This window comes from Periplaneta americana, chromosome 10 (genome assembly GCF_040183065.1).
Source record: "Periplaneta americana isolate PAMFEO1 chromosome 10, P.americana_PAMFEO1_priV1, whole genome shotgun sequence".
In the NCBI taxonomy this organism is placed as follows: domain Eukaryota; kingdom Metazoa; phylum Arthropoda; class Insecta; order Blattodea; family Blattidae; genus Periplaneta; species Periplaneta americana.
Genome location: NC_091126.1, coordinates 130,257,457 through 130,267,623, shown reverse-complemented (window position 1 = coordinate 130,267,623; position 10,167 = coordinate 130,257,457). Strand labels below are relative to the sequence as shown.

The 10,167-nt window shown below is 35.3% G+C and overlaps 1 long non-coding RNA gene across 4 annotated transcripts in view; it reads left to right on the top strand.

Annotated features, from left to right (window-relative positions):
- The first annotated feature begins 455 nt into the window (after positions 1-455).
- The window catches only part of LOC138708029 (uncharacterized), a 34,855-nt gene continuing 25,143 nt past the window's right edge, over positions 456-10,167 (top strand). Inside the window, exons 1-4 of one of the 4 annotated variants that reach the window (XR_011334544.1) lie at positions 456-1,077; positions 4,476-4,514; positions 5,448-5,570; positions 7,130-7,281. This is a non-coding gene — a long non-coding RNA (uncharacterized lncRNA). The remainder of the gene's footprint in view (positions 1,078-4,475; positions 4,515-5,447; positions 5,571-7,129; positions 7,282-10,167) is intronic. The other 3 variants (XR_011334542.1, XR_011334543.1, XR_011334545.1) reach the window with 3 other exon arrangements.

Below are 10,167 nucleotides of genomic sequence, written 5' to 3'. Positions count from 1 at the left end.
ATATATATACATATATCAATCTTGTCCGCATTGCTTGAATGCGTAGAGTTGAAAGAAAAGTTGAACTGTTTAGATAGACCTTATAGGATTGCTACATAAACTGTATGCCTTAAACCTCTTTTCGATATTAAAGGTGCTGAAAATAATATCTTTTAAAAATGCAAATTTATCTTTCTTTTAGTACCAATGGTGTCACTATTCTTCGTGTAATGAAACATCATAGAAAAATCTCTGTGTAGGGAAATTTGCTTCTGCGGGTATATTTCTAATTTGAAGCATGTAGCGTAGGTTTAGCGTCGCCAATTCAGCAATTTTCCAGCTAGATCTGGTGTATTTTCCTGTTAGCTTAGCGATAAAATTTATCAAATTTGTATTATTAATGCATGGAAATAACGATTTCTGAACCATCACAGCAGAAAAGTAGTGTCTATTTTACATTAGTAATACATCAATTTAGAGCTTTCTGTACTGTTTAACAGCGAATTTTCTAGAATCCAGTTGGCAATACAGTTCCCGTTCCATCTTGTCTGTGGGGAAGGGGAGGGGGAATTTACGGCGGTGAATAAGAAGCATGTTGTAGTTCTACTGTTTCTCTTACAGAAAGTTTTGAAGTTTATTAGTGATTCTTCGCGAATGCTTTTAAGATAGTTGTTGTCACTGAGGTTTCCCGTATACTGAAATGGATCCCTGAAATGTTTCCCTGTTTTAATTCATGTAAACTTATGCCTTTATTATATGAAACTAACCAAACCCAACCTGTTACAAATTCGTATAATTACGCGATGTGTATAAGCAAATAGCTTATAAGTTATTTGGTATAAGCGGAGTACGAAGGTAACTACCTCAGGGCTAGTTTAGCCGTAATGGGTGTGTACTGCATTGCCCGAAAATTTATTTACTTAGTAGTACCGTGAGTTTATTGTATTTCGCACATATTAGTGGTAGCGTCTGATGATCATGTTGCACTATGTTTTACCCCCCACTGGCGTGTATTTCCGTAAATATTGCGAGTTAAATGTTAGGTTAGATTAAATTAAGGGATAAACGAGTGGACATGAAGCCGAGGGATGTGTCAAGGTGAGAGTGAGTTACATGAGGGGATTGGTAAGTAACAGAAGACCGAGGACTATGACAAGGTTAGAGTGGGTTGGGGGTAAGAGGGGAAGGGTGCAATCCATGTTCTGGAGTTTATCTGGTTAGGGTGCGTTAGTTGAGGGTTAGGTAAGTTTGTGTCGCTGAAATAAGAAATACCTGAACTCCAGTGAATGGAAGTCAGCTGGGTAATTATTTACTTTAGCTAACTCCTTGATTTGACTTAGGGATTACGTACAAACTACTGAAATTGAACAAAATGCAATAATAACTCTAACCTTGACAGAGTTCTTGGTCTCCTGTGACTTAATTATCCCACCATTCATTCATTCATTTATTTTATTCCATAGATCTTACATGAGCAATGAAGCTTTAAGATGTGGAACATGTCAACATTTTACAATATTACAATTACAATTTTTACAAATTTTTATAGTTTTACAATTTAGTAATTTTCTACAATTTTTACAATTTTGTACAATTTTTTTACATTTTTTTACATTTTGGCGAGATGTAGTGAGATGAGATGAGGTCCGTCGGCATGTTCTTTGGCCTCATGTCACTTAGCTAGCCCCTCATCCAAATTTTGTAATTAGCCACTTTTATTATGATATGATCTGCAACAAGCTCTTCTGTAGAAAGATCAGTTTCTTGTATGAAAGTAATAAACCAGGGATGTCAAAACGCCTGTATTACGTGCTCATACTACAAGCAATACAAATCCAACAGGGTTCACTTTCCAGCAACATAAAGTACAATCATCGCTCTTAAAGAAATGTTTTGCGGGTTCTTGAGAGCACGCATTGCAGGTGCTTTGACATCTCTGTAATAAACAATTGTCGTCGCAGCAATAAAAATCAAGAAAAACTATCAACTCTTGACATTAAAATTATTGAAAGTAAACTGTTTGAAAAATTGCGCTCTGAGTCTCTGCACAAATTTTGGGGGTGTTGTCATCTATGTTTTTGCCTGAGGATCCAGCTACTAATTTGTAAGAAGTAGTCCTAAATGGGAGCTGGTAATTTTCATTTACACTGTCTGTTCTGTTTGCTGATCTGTCAGTCTATATCTTTGTTCACATTCTGCCTTAAATTAGGTTGAATTTCCTAATAGTAGTGATAATACTAACAAAAAAAACAGGTTGGAAAATTATGCCATTTTTCGGCCAATTCTGAGTTCATGAATTTCGATGTTCATGCCTATTCAAAGACACAAGGCCGTTAGTAGAAATGCGTGTCAAGTTAGTTTAGTTTAGGACAGTTTACATTAGGATATGAACACATAATATGCTGGCAAGTCAATGCTTTTAATGCTTGCAACAGTTGGTGCTTGATTCCTACTGTTTTCCTCCGACGAGTTTAGTGCTGGGACCTGAGGTATTCTTGCCATCGGTGCGGGGGGGTTGCAGGTAGATTCTTTTGTTGCTACAGTCAAGCTGAGCCGAGCGGAGTGGGAAGTATTAATCGTCCAAAAATTTGCAGTCTTCAGTTTTTAGTAGTGTGTGACTGTGTGCATGTGTTAGGTACTCTATATACGAGTGAAATGTTTTCAGTATGATTGTACTTCCTTCCAGACTGCCGCTGTCACTGTTCCCTCCCACTTCAGAACCGCTAGGCTAGTCGGAACCACATTCCTCTCAGCACTAAACTCCTCAGAGGATGACAGTAGTCTTGCTTGTGCTTACTGTGGACACACGGAATACTGGAGACCAATGCCAGGAAAGTTTTCGTGGTGAAACATGTCTTCTTCGAGTGAGGATGAACTATTTTTGTTATAAAATATTGATTTAAATCTTTCGCATATAAAAAGTTCAGGAGTCCATGACATTAATTGAGGGGTGATCTGCAATCTGCCTATGTGTAAGAAGTTGGTTTTTGGCAGTAAGTAAAAGTGATATTGCTTTCATTAACAAAGAAAGGCCTCTGCAAATCTGCGTTTTTGAATTCGTATTATTAATAGTATATATGTATAAGTTTCATGTATTATTCGTCAAAATCTCGTTATTGAATTTGTTATTTTAATACATTAACAGTAAAGTACTCCGACTTTCCATGCTATTGCAGTCACAAGATACAACTTGCCTTGTTATTGCAGTCATACGATACAACTTGCCTTGTTATTGCAGTCATGTGATACAACTTGCCTTGTTATTTCATATGCATGAGAACATTGCAGATTACTTCTAAGGTTGTTAAATGTAATGAGGGTTAAAATGTAATACATGAACATAAAATAATTTAAGAATTGAACTTTATTTTCACAATATGAGTTAAGTATACAATACATGATATAAGAAAATAGAACTTGTGTATTTTCTTGTATATCCCAGTACTTTTAGGTAGTGGGGGAAAGAAATGTGACTTCTCAAAATCAAAATAAATCCAAAACAATGGCATCACCTTATGAGTATTGTTACAGTATTGCTTTCAAAATATTTTCTTCACATTGATTTGATCACTTTACGAAGGAATATTTTATGTCATCAGTCAATATTCCAGCTCGGATTCATCACATTCAAAATCTAGTGCTTCTGATCTATGTGCAGCTTCGAAAAGCATCTGGTAGTACTGTCTGATCCCTTCAGTGACATCTGAACATTTGACCGACACTAGAGCTCTCTACTGTCTACGTAACGAAACTGCGACATAGTCATATTATAAGCTGTGCATAAGCAGTAAGACATTTCATACTCGCCACCAATGTGATGGAACAGCAAGATAAGTGCATTTGGTTTCTATTTCTAATATACCGAGGTTTGTGTACATATCTTGTTATTGCAGAACACCCCTCAATTGTGGGCTGCAGTAATTTGTAGGGTACCAATATCTTTTCCTGGTGCTGAAAATGGACCGTGAAAGTTTCTTTACCTAAATAAGGGTGAAGTTGGATGCATTTAATAATGTCCTGAATAGAACAGAGGGAACAATATCCAGGGCTTGGTGCAACTGGCATCATTATGTCTGCTAATACTATTAAAATTGGAAGAAATTCCGTCAGTAAATGAACAATAGATTAGATAGATTAAAATTGAATCCTAGATAGAATTTACATCCAATTTTGATTTCAAGGCTGAGACCTTTTCAATATTGTTCGACTCGGGGTATCCACATTCTGTTAAGTCAGTGAGTCAGGGAGAAGTCAGGGAAATTAAATTTGTTCATGGAAAGTCAGGGATATCTTTCTAATTCTTGAAAAGTCGAGAAAATTTTCCCAATAATGAAACTTGAGGAGAAAATGTTATGTTCTAATCTGCTGTAACTGAGGTTATAGCAGCATTTTTTTTTTCAGTTGTGCGACACAAGTGAATTCATATGGTCACTTTGACTGTATAAATGCACTCGTACTTCTGCTTTAGTTATGCAATATTTTTTAATTTGTTTCAGGTTTTCATTGTTGAAGCTTGAGAAAGAATACCATTATGGGTAAGCAGTGTATATTTTTCAGTTATCTTATTTCTAATCACTTCAGTAATGACTACTCCTAAAATCGGAGTCAAAGCTCTTGGAGTGACAGTATCACTTGTTTTCTACCAAGTTTTAAGAGTTTCCTGAGAAACGTTACAATGTTCTCTCTCTCTTGAAGAAGGGACTCGAAGGCTTGCACTGCAGCCGGAGGCTTATTTTTTTTTTATTTTACTTGGTTATTTAATGACGCTGTATCAACTACGAGGTTAAATATTTCGCTCTCCCTCATTGAACCAAAATGTAAGACTGAAGCAGGTCTAAGGTACAGTTCTAATTACGGTCCAAGATTATATAATGATTTTATAAAGAGGAATCCTAAACTAAAATTATTAAACAATACATTATTCAAAAAACAAGTGCTTGAACTATTTTTAAAATTATAATCATGTAAATTCTTATTCTTTATTTTTTTTTCTGTCACCTTAACAATGTTGTATTCTTAACTTAGTATGTTTATGTATTCTGTAGGCTATAGTACCGTTGGTTTGTTTGTGTTTTTATTCTTTTTCAACTTTATGTGTAATTAGATTTAACAGTTTAATCACAGTTGTGATTATTATTATTATTATTATTATTATTATTATTATTATTATTATTATTATTATTATTATTATTATTATTATTGGCCTATTATTTCACTTATTTTTTTCTTTTATCCAGTTTTCATTCTTGGTCACACCCGACCTCAAGCATCTTGCTTTTTCGAGTGTGACCCAGTTACATTGTATTTATACAATAAATTGTAATATGTAGGCTATTTTACTATGAGATTGGTAATCAGTTTCCAATTTTGAAGAATGTTCATATACGAGTATTACAATAATATTGTAAAATATTTGTTATTGTATTTAATTTTTTGCTTGCAATAAAATCTTGTAATCTTTTATTTAGCGTCGATGGGATTGGTGATAGCGAGATGATATTTGGCGAGATGAGGCCGAGGGTTTGCTATAGATTACCTGACATTTGCCTTGTGGTTGGAGTTGGAGAAAACCTCGGAAAAAACCCAACCAGGTAATCAGCCCAAGCAGGAATCGAACGCGCACCCAAACACAACTCCAGATAGGCAGGCAAGCGCCTTAGCCGACTGAGCTACTCTGATGGCTCTGAAGGCTTATTGTGCTAAACCACTTCTATTCTGTGAATGGTTGGGTGGCCGAACATTCTTGGCAGCCATTCATCTTTTTCTGTGTAGGTTTTTAATTAAAAATTGTTTTGTAATTTCCATGAAATTTGTAAAATAAATATAAAAACAAATTAAAAAGAAAATTGAAAGCCAGGAAGTAGAGACACCTAGGCTAGCTATGGGGATTGTGGAGGCTAGGTTTTCTTTCTTACTTTTTTCTAAAAAAAAAAAGTCATCCCGAATAGAGAGCTTAACATTGTTCATTCAGGTCACTGGTTGTCAGGGAAAGTCAGGGAAAAGGAGAATGTTTTTCTTTTTTGCTAATTGAAGTAGTAGATACCCAACAACGTAAGTTCTATTCAAATGTTTTTTAACTCCTTTATCCTGCATAGCCTGTCTTTCATACACGTTGCTATGAGAAAATGGTTCTGTGCTAATAGACTACATCTCAATGTTAACAAAACAGGCTTCATAAATTTTCACACAGTGCAAAATAGAAAAGATATGAATTTAAATATAAATGTCAGCAACGCACAGATTATGAGATGGTCAGATGTCAGATTCTTAGGTGTAATGTGTTGATGAATGTATGAACTGGAATCAACATTGTATTTGTTTAATTTCTAAATTAAATGTGGTTGGTTATCAATTAAGAATACTGAGTAGTATGTTGAGCTATGAAATACTATTATCCTTTTATTATGTTCATTTTGAATTCCGATTGAGTTATGGTATCTCTTTCTGGGGAGTTTGTCCCATGAATATATTTGTGATTCAAAAGCACATTCTACGTTGTATTTTTAAAATAGCACTTAGGAGTTCATGTAGAGACTACGGTATTTTAAATATTACAAAATTTTGACAGTATATGGTGTGTACTTTTTTAGTTTGATTGAATGTGTATATTGCAACATCACTAATTATAATTACAGTGGGGAATGTTATGAATGTAATACAAGAAACTGTAACATGTATGTAAAACCAAAACATAATTTTTCTATATACAGTAAATCACACATGGTCCTAGGTTTAAAATTGTTTAACAATCTACCTGAAAATAATCAACAAATCAGAGAGAAAAGATTATTTAGGAAATTGGTGGAAGAATATTTAGTCGCACTATGTTCTTATGATAATAAAGGTGTTGAAAATATTTTAGCATAATATATATTTAATATTGTTTTTGCTTGATTTTTTAGTCAAATTTTATATTAGTATTTTAAAACTGTGACTTGTCTTACAACCTTTGGTTTTTTTAAGGACAAATAAATATCTATCAACTGCTCTCTGTCAATGACACTCATATTGTCGAATTAAGTAAAAACAAATTGAGAAGAACAAACATTGTCAAGGTGACTGCTAGCAGCTGAAAGCTGGAAATAATACTTCAAACATTCTTGTGTGCTGCAAGTTCCGACAAGCTTAGACGTGCTTCCTTTTTGTGCAGATACAGTTGGAAGTAAGGCGATATTCAGTCTCGGTTGTTGCCGCTTATTATCGTTGCTGACTCACCAGTGCTTGCAGCCAGGATTCTACATTACATACCCTTCATAACTCTATCTGAAACACATGCAACGCCACTGGGAGCTATGTTTTGATGTGAGTATGAGAAGCATTTTATTTAATGATGTTTACAACTGCTGAGGTTATTCAGCTTCACGCTCAGTGTCATGAGACATGGTTAACAAATTTTTGCATGGAACCCTTTATCCAGGATTTAAGTCGTTAAGTAACGAAAAAAACAAAAGTTCTAGTTGCATATAAGATAGAAGAGTAAAGGAATCCTCTGTGTGCACCATGGAGACACTTGGAGGTCATGGAGGTAGAGCTTCGTGAAGTTGTTGCAGGTGTTGCATTTGAGTTTGTATATGCCTGTGTGGTTGTAATTGTTGTGTTGTTTGTGCAACACAAGATTGCAACCTCATTCAAGAAATTAAATTACAACATCGCATACAGAACAAATAATGAATCACCCCATGCAGAAAGGGCTTCAGTCCATTAGACCTAGTTTTGAGAAAACTAAAAAAACATTCTGTACACTATATTCCTTTCTGCATAGAACTCTAAGCCTGACGCTTCAGTTTCTATCTTTCCAAGCATTGGACTGAATACCTTTCTGCACAGGCTGATGGAGCCTGATAAAGTTATGATTTCCATCGATATCTCGTTTTTTCCAAATTTGTGACTGAAGCCCTTTCTGCATGGGGCGATTCTAATACTCTACAAAAACATCTCAACACACAAACAACACAAACAAATACAACCACAAAAGCGTATACAAACTCAAATGCAACATCTACAACAACTTCTCCATAGGAAATACAGGCAAATCATTTCAAATACGTTACAAAGAACACATCATAGCCATGACAAAACTACAAAACACTTCCACATATGCAGAACACATCACAAATGCTAACCACACCTACAGAGACATAAACACAGACATAGAAATTCTACATATTCAACCAATAAACCAGAAATTAAACACACTAGAACAATACGAAATATATAAACACACACAAACACATCCAAATGAAATTCTCAACACACAACTCAATTTCAGAACACACACACTCTTTGACTCCACATTGGACTACACGAACAGATCCCCACAGGAAACACAAACAAAAGGCGCCAAGACCAGCACCAACCAGTTCTGAAAATGGCCAATAACAGGCTGAAAATAGTTAACCAGGTACCGGTACTGTAATATTTAACAAGCGAAAGATATATAATAGATATTCCGAAGTGATATAGTGTTGAAAGTTGTGTAATCAAGATGTATAAATATAAACGAATGAAAGTTTCATTTCTTTAATTTACCCCATTTTTCTCTGTTCCCTTTTATATCAGCTGCCTCTGTTATTGTTGGGTAAGATCTGAATTATTGTTTCGTTTGCCGTGGGTCCCATTTCACCCTTCCCGATATAATATAAATCCCCCCAAGGGGAAAAGTTCTGACTTAAACACTGATATAAACTGCCCAGATTGAGAACAGTACTAAGTATAGAAACTTGTAATAAACATGCCATTACTTATAATTATGGTGGGGCGGATGTTGAAGACCTAAAAATATACTTAAAATTACCATTAAAATGCCCTTAAACTAATGGAAAAATGACGTAAAATTAAAAGAAATTGACATTTAAATATTATTCACCGTACTTGCATCACAACTCAAAAATTAGTCACCTTGTTTCAATGACTGCCCTGCAAATCTCGGAGAGACGAGGCAACTTTCTGGAATTTGGCTGAGATAAAGGAAAGGAACATGCAACAAAATGGAGGTTTTAAGGGAAAGCTATAGATTTTAATGAGGGTTTGCAATGTGTTTCAATCAGGGGTGGTCCATGTCAGTGCCTTCATTTTCTGTCTCCTCCTCCTTCCGCGCTTTACTTTTGTTACTGGATCCTCCAGATGAGGGAGTGCGAATGACAAAAATTATGGGCGCAGCGTGCATTCTTGAATCTTTGTGTTAAAAATACTGTCTAATATAGTAGACATCCCTTCTGAACCATGTTGAGGACACAACGTCCTGTCCAGGACACTGTGAAAGTTTCCCCCCTTTAAACATAAATTCTAGGCACCCACGTACTGACAAAAGAATAGTACCAGTCAAAGCCCTCACTTAAACTAAGCTGTTGTCAAGCATTTTATATTACTTTTGTTGTGTGAAGTGAAGCCTTCAGTGGAATGAGAGATGGACTTTAGATATTTAATGATAAAACACACATGTTAGGTCAATAATACGTGTTCATTAATTTGATGAAATACATTAAAGGTGATATGTTACAATTGTATGAACACTAATAAGTACAATAAGTTTATTGAAGATGTGAGTCAGACATGTTTCGAAGATGCTTCTCCATCTTCAGTGGCTAATTACAACGACGATGTGCTTCAGTTCGAACCGTGTTCTTGCTTGGCTTAAAGGAGACACGAACACGGTTCGAACAACTGAACCACATTGTCGTAATTAATCACTGAAGATGGAGAAGCATCTCCAAAACATGTATGATTAACATCTTCAATAAACTTATTGTACTTATTAGTGTTCATACAACTGTAACAGTCCACACCTGTGGAGTAACGGTCAGCGCTTCTGGCCGCGAAACCAGGTGGCCCGGGTTCGAATCCCGGTCGGGGCAAGTTATCTGGTTGAGGTTTTTTCCGGGGTTTTCCCTCAACCCAATATGAGCAAATGCTGGGTAACTTTCGGTGTTGGACCCCGGACTCATTTCACCGGCATTATCACTTTCATATCATTCAGATGCTAAATAACCTGAGATGTTGATACAGCGTCGTAAAATAACCCAATAAAATAAATAAAATACAATTGTAACATATCACCTTTAATGTACATATTTCATGGACTTTAGAGTTTGTTCCAAACTATAAAACTCACTGTTATTCATTTATTGAGTAGGTAATTACTACTAACCTATTTGTTTAGAAAATGATGTAACACACTTATCTGTAAGT